The sequence below is a fragment of the Drosophila gunungcola genome, unplaced genomic scaffold (assembly GCF_025200985.1).
Source record: "Drosophila gunungcola strain Sukarami unplaced genomic scaffold, Dgunungcola_SK_2 000215F, whole genome shotgun sequence".
Classification (NCBI taxonomy): Eukaryota; Metazoa; Arthropoda; class Insecta; order Diptera; family Drosophilidae; genus Drosophila; species Drosophila gunungcola.
This window is the reverse complement of record NW_026453376.1, coordinates 1-17,346: the sequence shown is the minus strand read 5'-3', so window position 1 is coordinate 17,346 and position 17,346 is coordinate 1. Positions and strand designations below refer to the sequence as shown.

The following is a 17,346-nucleotide window of genomic DNA, read 5'->3' as shown; positions in this document are numbered from 1 at the left end:
GTTTTTTTCTGTTCTTTGCCGACTGTTTGTGGGCTTGTTTGGTCGCCTATGCCCCCCTTTCACTGCCTGCCCCCCGATTCCGTCCTCCTCGAAGCTCGTTAGTCACGCGTTCGGTTCGCCACCGCCTGGTGTGAAAAGTAATTATGAGCGCTTTATGACAGCCGGTCAACTTCATTCGATGTCCATTAATTTGGCCACACTTAACTGTGTTCGTTGTTTTTTTTTCCCCGGTTTGGATTTTCTTTTTTGCTTGCCGCTCGGGGAGCGGAAACTCTTTTGGGGAATTGGACAAAGCACCCGAAGAAGGTAGTTGGTTTATATTTTATGTATCGTTGAAATTTTTTTTCAAGTTTTCAGAATTTTTATTTAATTGTTTCCCTTTACAGAAATTCAATCTAAGTTACTTTTTATAAAGTCTTATATGTGAGGAAACTTAGGGTGACCAGTCTCATATATGAGCAAACTTAAGGTGATGACACTTACATTAAATGAAAAATTTAGTGAAAGAGATTCATATGTTAGTCTTAATTAAATGTTTTTCTTTGGTATATGCTTTATGCTGTCATGCAAATTGTCTGTTGGTTCCCGATAATTACATGAATAATTTTGAACTTGAAGTTTCATTGAAATGGCATAGTGCCAACATGTTGTTGGAAAATTTTCAGAGACCTCAGATCGTGAGCTTTGATTGCATGCCAACTCCTTAAACGACGTTTTACCTTCATCGTCTTTGTTGATTTTCGTTTTTATCTGTTGTCTCAGCTGGACACCGAAAGAGACGGGGCGAGAGTGAGAGCGAGATAGAAAGGGCGCGCCCCGAAATTCCATCGCCGGTCACGTATGATGGCCCAAAATGTGTGGCCAACTCTCCAATACTCCCCTCCAGCTTTTGGGCTTCCACCTTGACTTGGTCTTGGATCTCATTTGTTTGTATATGCTTTTAATAAAATTTATTACACTCTCACATGACGAACATCGAGGCCCCTCTCCCTTGCTCTTACATATTTGTCTAATAGAAAAATTATGACCCAAACACAAACACAAACACGGGAATTTTTTCCGAGGAGAAGGAGGAGGGCGTTAATTTTTATTATGCATCCCCGACTTCGTCTGCCTTTCGGCCCATAATTAAAACATAAAATTTTTATTGAAATTTCTGAGGCATTTTCATTTGGTTCTTTTGGTAGGGGTCAAGTGGCGATGAAAAAGGAACCGCACAAATGGAATAAAAGTAATAAACATTTATTTCATTAATTTATCATTGCGCACAGGCTGGTTTGCGCTTGACAGGGGATCGGATTGAAGTGATGTCATTATAAATGCATATACCAATCAGGCTAATTTAATTTACCATAAATTCTACAACCGCAAAAAAGTTCAAATTGACACCAAAAATGTCCCGACTCTAACAATAATAATAATAATAATAATAATATCAGCACAAAGCCTGGCCAACCAACAGCGGTTAAAGTCAACTAACAAGTATAATAAAAATAATTTAACTGTCAATTTCAGCAAACGGCAAATTGAAAATCCAAATGGGAATGAGCAACGAAAAAATATTTTCATGCATTTTTCATTTCACTCATTTGCTGTTTGTGTAATTTCAAACTAATTAAACGGGAAAATATTGAGAATAACACAAAGGATTGAAACAAAGGCAGGGAAATTACGTAATGCAAACATTTCCAGAGTTTTCATAGGCGAAAATATTGAAAAAGAAAAACAAAAACATTTGAGGCGTGTGGTTAAATTTAAGAATACGATTTGATTTAATTAGTCTGAATCGTAGTTTATTTATTGTAGCTAGGCAAATAAACTAAGAAACAAGTGTTATGTATACATATAAAACCAAATAGGTTACAGATTCATTGGCCTTAGTGTTTTTCCCTGCTTTATTTCTGATGTGATGGTAATTGAAATCAATTTAAAGGTTATTTAGGATCACATTAGTTGGCCACTTTAGCCCACTTGTTCGGTGCCCCCATTCTCCGTGAGTCCTTTGGCTCTGCTAAAATGCATCTTGTGTTGTTTCCATCAAATGCCAGCCGTTGGCAATGCACAACCCACACGCCAATGGGGCATTAGCCAATGGCTCTTTATCTACCTTTTAGCAGCACCCCCTTCCCGCCGCCCTTTTCGCCGTCCCTATCCCAGTATGACCCCCTTTCAAACCCCTCACCTACACCCCGAAGCACTCTATACTGTCAGACCGTTAAGTTTTTAATGAAATATTGCCAGGGCGTTATTTGTTTAATGCGCCCCATCAAACACAACCAAGGAGTTTGATGAAAAGGTGCACGTAGAAAAAATATATTAATAAAACTAACAGCAAGGTTTTCTGATAAAAATAATTGAATTGTTAAATTGTCTTTCAAACATTCGAATACATTTTTATTACAGCCATTACATGTATAATGTTAATTTAGAATGACCAATCTTGTTATAAGCCATTTATTTGATAATAACAATTAAATTGTTAAATTGTCTTTCAAACATTTGAATAAATTTTTATAACAGCCATTACATGCCTAATGTTAAATTAGAATGACCAGCCATTTTAGTGAAACCAGGCTTCAGAGTAATATACATTTGAGCTTTTTAAAATAAACCAGGGTCCAAAACTTATCGTTACTTTTGTTTTGGGAAGACTACTGAGAATTGAACTCTATTTTGTTTTCCATTTGGCTGGCTTTTATACACTTTTTAAAAGAAAGTAAAAGGAGTTTTATCATGTGAAATGAATGTCACAGTAATTTAAAACACATATAAAACAAATAATGTATTTCTTCACTCATTTGCCAGAATTTGTTGGAAGAAAACATGACAACTATTTCTGCAACTCAGTTGACATTTCGCGCAGTGTAGAGCGGCGAGTCCGTTCGTTGTTGGCCATTTTAGCCCGCAAATGGCTCTCCTCTTTTCTTTGGCCGCGTGTGCTCTGTCAGGTGCCGGCTTTCAATTTGCTTTCAATCGCATTGAAATAAAAAGCTGAAAGCGAAACCGCCAACGGCCAAACCCGCAAGAGACACGCAAGAGCGACAGAGAGAGACGATGGGCGTGGCGGGGGCTGGAAACGTTAATAAATTACGGCCAGCAGAGATTATTGTATGCGGAATGAAAAATTATGCACCACAAGCGCGCCCGAGTCTATGAAGGCCTCTCATGTGTCACGATAGAAAACAATTCAATGTGTTTCCTTTTTTTCCGCCTTTAATTTCCCGTTTATTTATTCCCTGCCGCCGCGGTGTTAAGTTCTCAGGTTATTCGATGTGGGAATTCGGTTTGGATTGCGTACCGCTCCTTCAAACCAAACAAAAAAAATGTGAAAAAATTTGGACTTCGACTCTGACACGAAAGCAATAATTAAAAATCTCACTTTTCATAACCGGCAAGTTGTCAGTTTGATTTTTTTTTTTGCCACTTAACGATCAAATATGGCACTGAGAGAAAAGTTATGGGAAATACAAATTAAAAAGGGTTTCCCCGTCTCAACTTAAAATATTTTAAGCAGTTATAGATCAAATTTGGTAGTGAAAAAAAAATTATGGAAAATAAAAATTAAAAAGAGTTTGTTCGGCTAAACTTAAAATTGTTGACATTTTATACTTAGTACATTTTTGCACGTTTTGAAAAATGCAGGAAAATATGGCCTTAAATGAAATATTCGAAGTGCGTACATACATAGGTGACATAAAAATGTTCTTCTTTTTTGCAGGTACATAGGTTTTGTCCGAACTGTAGTTTTTCATTTAACTTTGAAATATTAAAACCAGATATAAAAGGATCGTATTTTTTGAATCCTTTTTTTTCCAAATATATTAAGTTAAGCATTTTGTTTCAGTATCTTTTCGAAGTGCAGCTGTGTTCCATTTGAAACGACTGTCTTAAAGTCGACCATTGAATTGAATGTTCAGATGAAATTATAAGACAGGCGAATAGAGAGAGAGAGAGAGAGATGGCTGGAGGGGGCTATACTTGGGACTCGAATATATAAAGCCCGGAACACTTGACAGAGCCCTGGGACTTCACCCCCCCTCCCCACACTCCATTTCTCTCTCACACGCATATTTCATCTTAGCTGTCTGAATTTTTGAAGTGATTTCAAAATGATTATTTTTTGACACATGGGGCAACACCTGCGATGCATTTGCAGCTGCCTCAATGGCATAATATAGTAGGCATACACTCATATAGGCAAATGAGTGTGCCTTCTCTCTATCTCCATCTATATATCCATATCGCTTCCATACTTTTTCCATCTCTTTCCTTCTTCTTTTGCGTGCGCCTGCCGTATGTGTGTGTGTAATTATATAATTTGACTGCAGCAATTATGTTGTTCGCCGTTAATTGAAATGTAAACGTCATCATTATGATAAGACGACGTCGGGGTCACCACTCTGCCACATGGCTGCCAAAGATGAAGAAGAAGAGAACGAAGAAGTGACGCGAGATGGTGAAAAACGAGAAGGGGGAACCCCTTTGCTTGCGTGCATCTGGCAGCGAACGTGTCAATTCCATTTTTGATGGCTTCACACGCTTCAAACGCTCGCCGGCGAACCGGTGAAGGTGTAAGTCACCCAGACTATTAGCGACTGATTCCTTAAGTCACTATTTAAGGATCAAATGGAGCAGAAGTCACGACTGGGGGTGTTTCTCAGTCTCAACGTTTCGCTCATTATAGTTGCTCGGACTGCTGATGCTAGAAAATGGCACACAAATTAAAGACCAGTGTTGTCAGCATGGTAGTTAAGAATCGCAACATATCGAAGAAAACTCTTTATTATACAAATAATTTCCTTAACATTTTTACAATCCGAACGTCATTCATGGTAAACACATAAAACGGTTAACCAGCCAGATGAAAAGTATTATTTATTTATTTCCGTCTGCTCGCTGAGAAGGGGCATGAGAAATGTAAATGTGAAAATAGCTTAAATACCGATAATGTCAGAAGGAAAAAGAGGGCTTAGGCTCACGTGCCACGCCCATCGCTCCCAAAACACGCCCACCGACACCTTTTGGCCGCATTTAGTGGCACAAAAAGTTGTGCGTCTTACAGTAGAATTTCAATCAAATTCAATTGAAATTGGAGTCTGCAACGGCTGGCTCTGCATTTTTCTTTTACTCTTTTTACCCTCCCCTTTTTTTTTGTAAAAGAAAAGATGACAACCCTGGCGGGGGAGAAAGCAGAGTATTTTAGATTGTGGGAGGATGTTGGTAAGTGTGTGTGTCTCTTCTGTCCAGTTTGCTGCATTTGCCTTCGCATTAAGTTGGCAATTCCATTCATGTGACAGGCCATATGAGCAGGGCAAACCTGCCACGCCCCTTTTTGCCATCCCCCGCCCACTTCCTTCCTGGCTGCCACTGTCTGCGTACGTGACATTTGACGGCGCCACCGAGCAGCACGTAAAAGAAAAATACTCTGTAAATCTGTACGCTATTTCGCTTCACTTCTATGGGTCCCATTCCTTGGTAGTCAGTTGGGGAATGTCGGATATTTAGCTGACTCGGTGACAGTTGCAGATCCCATGGTCGATCCTATCCATCATACATTCATTGAATACCTTAAATTAGAGATAATTAAAAAAAAAAAAAAACCTATAACACACATCTTTTTCCATTAGCATTACAAAATATTTCCGAAAACAGGGTATCCTTTATCTGCAAGGCTCTTCTTAGCCTTTCATACTATTTTTTTTGCACCGCTTCTTGCTTTTTACGTTTGCCCCCTTGCAAGTTCTGGTGCAGTTTTTTCCCTCCGTTCAATTCGGCGTCTTTTGGTCGTCGCAGTGGCAGCCGTCTTCACGGTTTTTACTTGAGTCTGAGTCCGTTCTGCTGGCTTTTTTTTGTTTTTTTTCTTTTTTTCTTTTTCTGGTGGCCTTTTCAGTGCCGTTCCGCCGCCTTCTTGTATTTGCCCCTTGTTTACAACTGCGTCGCCGACCAAGCGCAAAAGTGTTTGTTGCCGCAGGACTGCGACTGAAACTTTGAGTTCAGCCCGAGACGGGACAGAATAGCGATCGAGGACGCAAGTCCTGCCATAAATTTTGCTTATCTAAACGGAAAAATACAATTTGTAATTGAAAATATTTTCGTGCACACTCGCACTTTGCACTTACATGAGCTGGAAAGTTGCTTTTAAGTTTTTTCTTTTTTTCTTTAATGTAGTTTTTGGCTTTTTTTTCCCATTTACCCGCCTTTAGATTTCTGGCTCCTCCTCGAGTGGTTTTTTTTTTTAGGCCACTTGTTGTTGGACATTTCTAATGGCCTGGGAAAAGTTTTCTCATTGTTTGCTTGCCTTTTGCCTTTGCAGCCTTTCTATGCGCTTCTCATTGAGCTTAGTTGGCAAAGTATGGCAATCTCTCTGATTGGTTTGTTTGCTCTTGTTTTTCTGACTTGTCTTTGCCACTTTCCTCTCAATTGTGGAACTGCAGTCTAAAGTCATTGACTGCTTTAATCATTCATTGAAGAAATTCAATATATACCTTCTAAGACTAAGCTGAAAAGGCAGCTTAAATATGACACCATATACGTTTTCAACTTGGCTGCCTTTTTCATTCATTGAAGGAAATTAATATACACTGTATCCGTATAAATAGAAAAAACATGTTTAATATAAACATGATTTGAAATTCAATATATATCAGTTAATTTTTCATTGTGATCATAAAGTTGAATCAATGTTCAGACAGATTTCGCGATTTCCTGTTAAAACGACAAAATATTTCGTTGAACGAAATGTTGCTAAATTTCCACCGACTTTTCAAACAAAGACTTGCTGAACAGAAATGTAATTTATACATTTTCATTATGCTGTAAACTCATTTTGCTTTCTTGAAACTTAATACATGGCTCGGGTCTCAAGTTTTCCTTTGAGTCGAGCATGAGTTGTGTGTAACCATCGCAAAGATTTTGATGGCCCGGCGTTAATCAGCTTAGCGGAATTATGAGCTCGTTTCCCGTGCGCCTTTCTATGCGCTTCTCACAGTGTTTACCTCAGTTATGCAATACACACTCGTCGTCTGACTGCGGCTTAGTCACTGTTGCATAATCGCTTAATCTATTTACTGATTGACAGTATTGAGACCCTTGTAAAGCTATAATACACCCATTCCCCAGGCGCCTGGCCCAGGGCACACAAATCGTTTTAATGCGTTCTTAATTAGCTGCAGTCGCTGGATGGCAGCTGCATCGCTGTTGGCGTTTGGTGGCACTTGTTCGACATTTTCAATTGGCCGCATTACTTAAAGTGCACAGCAGCCACGTTACCCGCTTTTCCCGCTTTCCGGCTTTTCCCCGGACTCTCGGCTCTTGGCTCCTAGCTCTCCAGGCGCTGAGTAACCCTTGAAACCGCAAGTGGAAGTGAGCTCTCGCCACTTGGCAGCAGAGTTGCATTTAGTTGCCATCTGCGAGGGCTTAAGTATATAAATGTGCACTCCCTGCAAACACACATATATAGCATGTATGGCTCCTAGGATACGGATAAATCCATGTGGGTAATATTTGACAGAAGTGAAATGTGTTCTGGCAAAGCGACTGATGAACAAAATCTTGGCTAAATCTTTCCTAACGCTTATTGATGGTGATGATCGTTATGACGGGGGCTCTATGTAGAAATTAAAATGAGAGCAGATTAGTCTAAGTAATGATAAAGCTTTAGAGATTATGTTATACGAAATCACAAGAATGTATGTGTTGGTTTCAGAATTTTAATATCTCTTCTGTTTAGTATTTTAAAAATTTATAGTTCAAGAGAGGCTTTATTATAAGTTTCTTTAAAACAACCAAGCGGTTGGACTCTTAAATATTTCGCAGTAAGTTATCTTTAATTGCACTAGTTTTTTGGCTTGAATATTTTACTTGCTTTGATGTAATTTTTGCAAGCCTCCGTTTGGGTCATTTGATTTCATTCCATTTGTTTTCATTCTATTTTGTTGCGAAACTCAATGAATCCTTTGATGCTGGAGGATGTTGAGCATTTTAATTGTTTGCCACTTTTGGTGGAGGCAGTGCTGCTGCAGCAAGTGGAAGTGCAAAAGTCGCAGCTTATGCCACCTGAAGAGCAACAAGTTCCGCTTGCTGGTCTGGTTTGGTCTCCTCCGCCTGCTCCACTCCACTCCACTCCACTTGCACACATTCTGGGCAGGACTTGGCACTAGGATTACTTATATTCATATCCATATCCTTTTGCTGGAACGCAGCTGCAGCTGCCGCAAATTGCGGCACGACTTGTGGCATGCTCCACTTTTATTAACTTTTTAATGCAGCAATGCCAGAGCTTTCCCCGATCCGGCTCCCCTTTTTGGTTAGTGAGTTTTGCCAGCTTTTATAAGTTTATGTCGAGCAGCTGTGGGCTTCTGTTCCCTTCTGCTTTTTGTTTTTGCCCCCTTTCTCTTTTTCTCCACTTTTTTTTTTTTTTTTTTTTTTTGGCTTTTGGTTCATCTCTGGCATGCAAATCCTGCGACCCATCCTCGCCAGCATCTTGGGCTTGCTTTATTGGCTTTTGGCTTGTGTGGGGGAAAAGTTTTGCAAATTAATTACATTTTATTGGGCTCTACTCGAGTGGGAATGAACTCGAGCAGGGCGGCAAACTTTATTTGCCGCGACCCCGCACAATAAGCAAGGGTTTAAAGTTCACCCACTTGCCCCAGTGTTATTAATAATAATAAGCTAATGCCTTGAGCAAAGCCACAATAACAAACAAAAATCCATGGCTGTCGTCGCACACTGTCTACTGTTGAAATGCATTTTACGACTTTCAAATTCGAAAGCTCGTAAAACACAACGAAAAAATGAAATCCGGAATGGGGAAAGACCATAAAATGTCGAGTAAAAACAGGAGGAGTGGGAAATACAATCATAGAACAAGTACGACAACGACACCCAGACCGAATGTGAGTTTTTATGGCTAATCAAACCTTTGCCACAGACAAGATAAACATTCGAAAGCGTTTCCATTGCCTGAAGCAACTGAAGGCACAGTGGAAACTGGCTGCAGATAATTCATATTTCTTGCACTGGTCTTATCTTTCTCATTTCGTCCAATAGGTTGCAGCAACCAAAACAATTTAAATTCACTGGTCTTTAAAAGGCCATTTTTACGATGGCAATTATAATGGAAAATTTGAAATGAGCCCCTTAAAATATTAAAAATTATCTATAAATTCCTTAATTTTCCCTAAATTTGTATAAATTTTTATAGTTATTATTGCAGTTGTAGTTAGTTTACTCAAAGTCATTTTAATCAAAGCAATTTAAGTGAAGCGGCTGTTTAAATTTGATACAACCTTACTGTAAAAATATATTTTTAAGTATATCCATTAGGCTGTTCATTATTACAATTTATGGTATCTTAAAAATAAAAACGTAATGTTTAGGATTACGACCTGATAAGAAATATACTTTCAGCCTATTGTAAGTTTGAAATGTTTTTTATTTTTATATGCCACCTTTAGATGCATGTTGTTAACTCCCTATATGCGGGAACTCTTAAGGGTTGCTCTTCAAAAGCAGACAATCGTGTGTCCCTACACCTGTTGATAAAGATCAGTGACCATTATTTTGGGTGGCCCTTGGGCGTAAAAATGAGTATTTCAAAAAAGGTAAATATAATATGAAGTGTAATTTTGATGGTGATGCAGTTGGGTCCAAGATAAAGGAGGGGGCTCGAGCATTCAGTTGTTTATGATGCGTTTACGGCACATCAACCAGGACACGCACACGTAATGGAGAAAGGTGGGCGAAAGCACGACGAGATCGTTAATGGCGCCCAACGTGGGGCTCGCATGGTAATCGTAAAACAGACACGCGCACCCCCTTTTCTCCACCCAACCCCCCCTCCGCCACTGGTGTGTGATAGTGGTGTGGAACAATAACAGCAACACGAAACACGCAAAACAAACGAATGTAAACACAACAAGAGATTTTTGTACAAAGTTTTTTTTCCCGCACATTTTTCGGCTCATCTTTCACCAAAGTCCCGATTTTCTTCTTCGTATTTTTTTTTCGTTGGTCGCAGAGCATAAAAATCAAAAAAAAATAAATAAAGAACAGAGGAAAAAAGTGAATTTATTTTATACGTTCACTGCTCGTAAAAATCAATGAAAACATTTGTCAGGACAAGCTTTTCTGGCTTGATGGCCCACCTTGCCAATCTGCCAGAGGTATGGGGCTACTGGGATCGGGGGTAGAAGTTGTTCCAATGAAATGCCTGCGAAAAGTTTTCCCGAGCCAAGTTTCGTATGAAATTTGTAGCCACTGGAACCGGAGGGAAAAATAAGAGGAGCCAGAAGCGGGGAACTATAAAACTTGAAGTTTGAGTTTCTTTGAAACTGTTTTCATTTCTTTATTTATTTTCGCTCTCCTTCGTCTGCCTTCGTTCTATAGGTGGAAAGGAATGTGTTTGATGCAAGCCAAGTTAATTGGATTAACACTGAGGCTCGCACACACACACACACACACACACACACACACACGCACACACACACACACGCACATACACGCAAGCACACAGACACACACCCAGTGTTGCGAAATTCGATTTATGGTCAAAATGATTTAATTGCCAAACATGCCCAAAAAAGTGAAGACGAAGAAGCTGCAAAGGGAATTTTTGTATCTTTTCTTTTACAGTTGTTGTTTGGCTTTTGCAGTTTGGTAATGGAAGTTCAAAGCGGGATAAGGAAATTGCAAAGGGAGATGTGTCGACAAATGGATCTTGGGCTGGAAAACTTTGTCACGCACTCAAAAACTCATTTCAAGTGCGAACTGTCTCGTTGAACCATCAGTTGATGGCAAGGGTTTTGGGGTTTTGAGTTTTATCAAATTAAGTTTCAAAGTATTAGACTTGAAGTAATAGACCTTGAACTATTTCAAACGCTTCCATATATTTTTGTTGAATATTTGATTTTGTTGGTTTTAATCAAGAATAAAGCCCACTTAAAATGTTTTTTAAAGCGAATTAAACCCGAAATTTTAATTTACCTTAAGTGAAAAGTTGTTCTTGGCAAAATTTGCGTAATTAAAATGTGTTTCCTGACTGAAGTTCACTTGAAGACATGTACCAATTCTCCTCGAAACCCATCTGCAGGCTTCCATTACATTCCACCCCCACCAGGCCGTGTAATTTGGCCATCCCCCTCCTCCGGCCACAGAAAAAACTCATTTCGTGTAATTAATTAAAGTGACCCCAGGAAAGGTCAACAACAAAGCCGGCAAAAAGGGACAATACTCGTACTGCTGCTTACTTTGTGACTACTTCTGACACGGCTCAAGTGCATCAAAGTCGGAGGACTATTCGGGTCTGTCTGGTAATTTGATCAACTCACTACACCCCTGACCGCCCTACCATGTTGCCCCTGCCTTTTGCCTTTTTTGTTTTAAGGACATAACACATTTTTCCACATTGCTGAGCTCTTCGTCGAGCGGTCGAAGGTGGCCAGCTAATAATTTAGTTAAGTTAAGGGACTAAGTCAGGTACGGCTTCCCCGTGTTTTTTTGTTTCCACTTTTTGTGCACCTTTCCTCTCCTCCCTCAGGCATATGGAAATCGGAATCCCATCAAATGTAAGCGTGGCTCAAGTTGCCATCGCCATTGCCATCGCCTTCTGGTTTTTTATGCCTCCCCGTACACGAAATAAAATTAGCTCAATGAGCATTTGTGCAATCAAGTGATTTTTAAACAAGCAAACGAAAGGGGGAGAGGGGTTTTGGGGGGTCGGCTCAACCCCTGGGACTGGGTAAAGGACATGTCGAAAGGGTTGTGTCGGTGATATACGCCACGGATACGGGCGGAACACAAAGCCCAACCTCAACCTCAACCTCAACCCCTTTGGGACGGCGGACTGTGGCAAATAAATTTCACACATATTTGCACACTCATACGGGGCCGAGAGAGTGTGTTCAATAATTTTTTTTCTCTTTTTATTTATTTTTTTTCCATTTAATTTTTTTCCTCACACACAAGGTCGTGTCGGTTGATTGTAGTGGAAACGAGAATGAGGGTGGGGGAGATCCAGTAGGGGAGTTCCCCTGTACAGTAGCTTTCAAAATAATAGTATTAGGACAGCCATTTCCTGTACTCACTATTTGAGCAATATAATAGAGTTAATTGTCTGTTTAAACTCTTTAGCTAAATCAATTTTATTTGATAGGGAGTAATTTTTTAATTTTTGTAATCAATTCAAATGCATTGTAATGCTATTATTTTAACCTTTGTTGTGCCTTGTAATGTATCAGAATTCCTTTCCTCCGCTGCGAAATTCGTTTATCGGTGGGCAAACAGAGCACCCCTTCCAATGAAGGAACATGACTCATGACACAGTAGCCCAAAGAAAGGGTTACTACTCTTAAGTCTCAGCTGCGGGTCTTCCGTCATCCGAACCCAAAAGTACAGAAAAGGGAGAAACGAATGAGACCTTTGCATGTAGGACTTCAGTTCGGTGGCGGTTTCTTTTGACGATTAATTTGGTACACAGATCATTGATTAACAATTGGCCATTGATTGGGGGTTGCAGAAAATCGAAAAGAAAACAAGGGAAAATCAGGGCAACTTTTGTTCAATAACTATTGATTAGGGTTACAAATAATTAGCTCATTATTTTGAAGGTCTTCTGCTTTGGAATTGATGGATATATCTTTCTGTTATTTCGTTTCTTTTCTATAAAATTTCCTGCAATAAATTCTGCAAAAATATTCACACAAAAAAATCAATAGCCCGACGACTATACTCATAGGGGGCGAAAAATGAATGCGGAAAAACCTTTGAATTGAAGGTGACTTTAAAATATTTAAAGGTGTCAGAGTTAGGAATTTCAACTGGCGACATTCCGTCGCTCATCATCTTTACCAGCGCCATCGTCACGATGATCATTATCGTCATTTGCACAGCTTACATTTTACTTCTTAGGAGCTTATTCCTTCTGCCTGCTTTCTTTTTACATTTTTGTCAATTTACCGCGAACTCGAGTCATTTGCAAGCCGCCTCAGTGTGGTGTGTGCGTGGAAAATTCTTGAGTGTCGGAAAAGTGGGGGCGTAGTGGCAACGGTAGCCGCCTGTCACATTTGCCCCCACACGTATTCCTCCTCCTAACCTCAACACATTCTTATTTATTTCTATTTTTATGTGCATAGCAGGAATAAAAAGTACCTCAAAAAAACGAAAAGTAACAGAAACGCTAGCAACTGAAACCGAAAAAAAAAGGGAAAATAAAATGGCAAAAGGCAAGCAGTTATTCTTGCTGCGCATTTTCACTCCTTCATCCCATTTTCCCGGCGACATTCATTCGCATTCCTCCCAATTGTGTTATAAATTCAAAATGTATAACGCACGTTTGCTTGTGGTTTGAAATTCTATTTTATTTGTATTGTGTAAAATGCTTTCACTTTTTTCCATTCTTGGGTTTCATTCTTGGCTCAATTAAAACATTTTTGCAATGACATTTGTGGGGCTTGACTGGGCTCGGCGGTGGACTGGAAATGGCCGGACTTTTATAACCAACAGCTCACTATTTGGGTTTCTATTTTACCATTTTTTTTCCGGTTAATGCGGCTTAAGGAAAATTTTTTTATTACTGAGCATTTTGCTTTTTGCAGTGGAAGCAATTTCGTTGATCTAGTTTTTCGGGGCTTCCAGGTGGATAATGTACATATAAGAGCACGAGATGGGTAATAACGAATTCGGTTTCAGTGAAATGTTTTTTTGCTTAGCAAATATAGAAGGTAGTTCTAAACTTTTCGCTACCAAAAAAGCAAACTTTTCCCAAAACAAACTTCAATAAAACAGTTGAAATGCATCCTCAAGTGTAGCAAACTCATTTTGGCTCCAACTGGCCGCAATTATCCTTGCTTACTGCAAGAATCTCAATCAGAAAACGAGAATCCCAGAAATCCGGGACCAATCGAGAGAAGCAGATCCAAAGTTCCATAGACAAACGGCATCAGAATTTAATTCAATTGCAAATCCCATATCATCCCCACAAAGTTGAGAGAAACATTCAATTATGAATTCTGAGAAAAGCTACAAAAAAAAAAACAAAAACAACAACACACACACACGAAAATCGAAAAAAGGAAGAGGATGAACTACAGAAAACTGTTTTATTTATCCAACATTTGACTTTGAAATGATGAAAATGCTAAAGCTAAAAGGAATAGGAAAAGCAGGGGGAAAATTTCATTTGGTCGGACATTGTAAGTCACATTTGATGTACAGTAATGCTGGTCGCTCGTCCGACTGATTTCTCAGCGTTTTCATCATTGATGTAGTTTTATTTCGGACATTTTCAAGATTTTTCCTGCTTGAAAATGAAATAAATTCTCAAATTAAATTTCTACTCAGTATTAATATTTTCTCGTATCGTTTGTGTTTTCAGGTTCAAAAGGTGGAGCGAAAAGCGTAACTGGAAAGTTTCTTTAAAAATTTGGGTAAGTGGAAAACCATTTCGAGGAAAAGGGCGAGAGAAGTCTTATTTCGGGTGAAATATTTTATCCAGCAGAACCTTTACCTTCACTGATACTAAACTTATTGGAATTTCGAAAATGATAGCGTTGGCATGAAAGTTTCTTTGTCTCCCCCCGCCCATGTCATCACCCAGATTTTTATTTTACTTTTATTGTGTTTTATGTCGCAACAAACACACAAAAAAGTCAACCCAAAAAAAAAAAAAATCGGCTTAACGCACTAAACAGAGAGGGAAATTTGAAGAGCAACAATCCGAAAGATGCGTATCTTGTTGTGGTCCCCCAAATAATCCCCCCTTCCCGCCATTTCGTCCAGTGTGTGCGTGTGTTTAACTGTCTCTTCATCAGCATCTTCAGCTCAATATATCTGATATGCATCTCATCGTCTGCCAGTGTGTGTGTGTGTGTGTGGCTTTTTATTGTGATTGGGGGTAAGAGGTTTTCCTTATTTCCCTTTTTTGTGTACCATGGCTTTTCCGAAAAGATACAAAACGTATCTGCAGCTGGCCGTTGTCCGTTGAGCGTTTTGTTTATGATTTGTCAAGATCTTAGGGCCGGAAAAATGTGTTTTATATTGCCACAGCATTGGTCGATAAGAAGCAACTTTATTACACAGGAAAATGTGGGGAATAGCAAGGAATTGAATTGAATTCCTCCCTTTGTATAAAAAGTGGGGCAAAGATAGCATATTAATTGTTATACAACTGACACTAGTTTCAGTCCCAGTTTTTGAAGTTGATTTATATTTATCCTGTACTAATAGTTCTGGTAAGACTAAAATGTGTTGCTGGGAAGAGGGAAAAAGGGTGAGGTTTTCCTAGGCAAACTGTAAATAAACCCACTCCCTTGTACAGTGCTAATAAATTCACCTTTTACCGCAAAATATTGCCCAACATTTGCGAGAGACAAACAGCTCGCTGGCTCCCAATTCTCCGCCCTATATCTTGGCTTTATATTATATATATCTCGCTCTGCTGTGGGCGTAGTGCCAACATAAATCTCTTCAACAATCTGCCATACAGCGCCCCCACCTACTTGATTTTCCCCAGCATTTTCCTGCTCATCTTTCGACTCCTGTTTTCCCGCTTGGCTGTTGATTTTTGTCAACCTAATACAAAAGGTAAACAAAATTTGTGTTGGCATTTGGTTAGATTTGCCTGAGAGGGTGGAAAATGGGTGGGAAAATGGTGGGTGGCGGGCGGATTGGTGAAGTGAAAGCGGGCAGGAAGTGGAGTTGTGGGTCGGAGTTCATGGGCCAAGTGGGCACTGGGGACTCGACTTGATGAAGGAGCCCGGAAATCAAATATTCGATGAGTTGTATGAGTTACAGGTGGGTCAACTACAGGTGGGTGGGGGGTGTGTGGAAGAAATATCGAAGCGATTATCGGGTGTTGAACTGTTGGTAGGTCCCCATTTGAACCCAAGTAACCGAGTTACGCTTCAACTTTACTAAATTTCAGTGCAAATAAACGAGATTGGCGTGGCCTAGGACTTAAATTTCTGAAGAAAACATATCTTAAAATGCAGCTTTTGCAAGAAGCCTGCTATTATGTGATTGGGGTCACCAATCTATGCTACTTCTGTCTAGTATACTATCATTCATTATGAAACATTGAATTATATAGAAGAATATAAACACATTGAATATTTCTTTGTTCCCATTTAAACCGAAATTCTCCCGAAATCTGTACTATGTATACCAATATCTTTTGTTGTTATTAAATTGTTTGCAATATTTTTGCAATTTTTCGTTTCCAATTTTCACACTCATTTGGTGCAAATATTATCCACTATGGGCAGAGCCCCACATGAAGGGAAAGAAAAACAGCTGCGTGAATGCATTTCCCTTTCATTAAGCGTTACGTTGTTGTTGTTTCGGTTGAAGCTGGTCGAGATTGCTGTTGTTGCTGTTGTTGCTTTTGCTGCTGTTCATGAGTTTGTTGTTGCAGCTGCAATTGGCCACCAAGTTGTGGCCCACATTTTGGGTGTTTTTGGGTCCTGGCCGAAAAAGCTTCCACTTGAGTGATCTCCCCTTTCCGTGCCAGCCACGCCCCCATGTGCTGCCGCCCTCGAAAAGTTTCGTATATGTATGTTAATTAAAGTCATTACGTGGAGGACGCCACCAAAAAGGAAACAAAAGGCAAAATGGCGAGCGGCTGCAAATAGTACACAGTGGAAAAATATTACTTTCTTTTTAATAATCTATAAATTAACATTTTTTTATGGCTTATTAAGAATTGCAAATGAGTATTAAACATTAAGTTTTTAAATTAAACGTTATAAAGTACAAAATGTTTTTCAAAAAAATTATTAAATATTTAAAAAAAATCTATTCATAAAAATATATTATTTGCACAAAAAAGTACAGAAGGCTTAAAACAACAATATTTTGTTCTTTTTAAAGTCTATGTAGCCTAATAAGGGTCTGCCTCATTAGCTGATTATATTAATAAATATATGATAATTTTCCTCTGTGTATATGGTCATCGCAGGGGCTGCTGGGGTGGGGGGCTTGTATGGGGTGCCGGCACACACGCACACACACACACACACACACACACACTACGAAACAGCAACTACAAAGTGAAGCCAAACGCTGCGCCAAATTGGCCAATTTTCATATGCATGCCAAGCAGCAAAGGCAGGAGCAGAAAAGCAGGAGCAGCCGAGCTCACAGCAACAACACACACAGGGCCAAAAAGGGGATGGAGGGGGTGGCCCAGAGGGGAGGGGGCGGTGCGGGGAAAGTGGCAAGGAAAATCTCCTCTTTGGCATTGACATCAATGAATAATTTTAGTTCGTGGAGCGAAGGGGTAACCGAAGTGGGTGCGTGTGTGTGGCCCAACTGCAGACGCCACGTGTCAGGAGCATTGTTAAACTAACGAAA

The 17,346-nt window shown here is 39.6% G+C and overlaps 1 long non-coding RNA gene across 2 annotated transcripts in view; it reads left to right on the top strand.

Annotated features, from left to right (window-relative positions):
* Window positions 1–14,864, top strand: part of LOC128265999 (uncharacterized) — a 70,049-nt gene extending 55,185 nt beyond the window's left edge. For both annotated transcript variants that reach the window (XR_008268998.1, XR_008268997.1), the window contains exon 4: window positions 14,372–14,864. This is a non-coding gene — a long non-coding RNA (uncharacterized LOC128265999). The remainder of the gene's footprint in view (window positions 1–14,371) is intronic.
* Window positions 14,865–17,346: the final 2,482 nt, after the last annotated feature.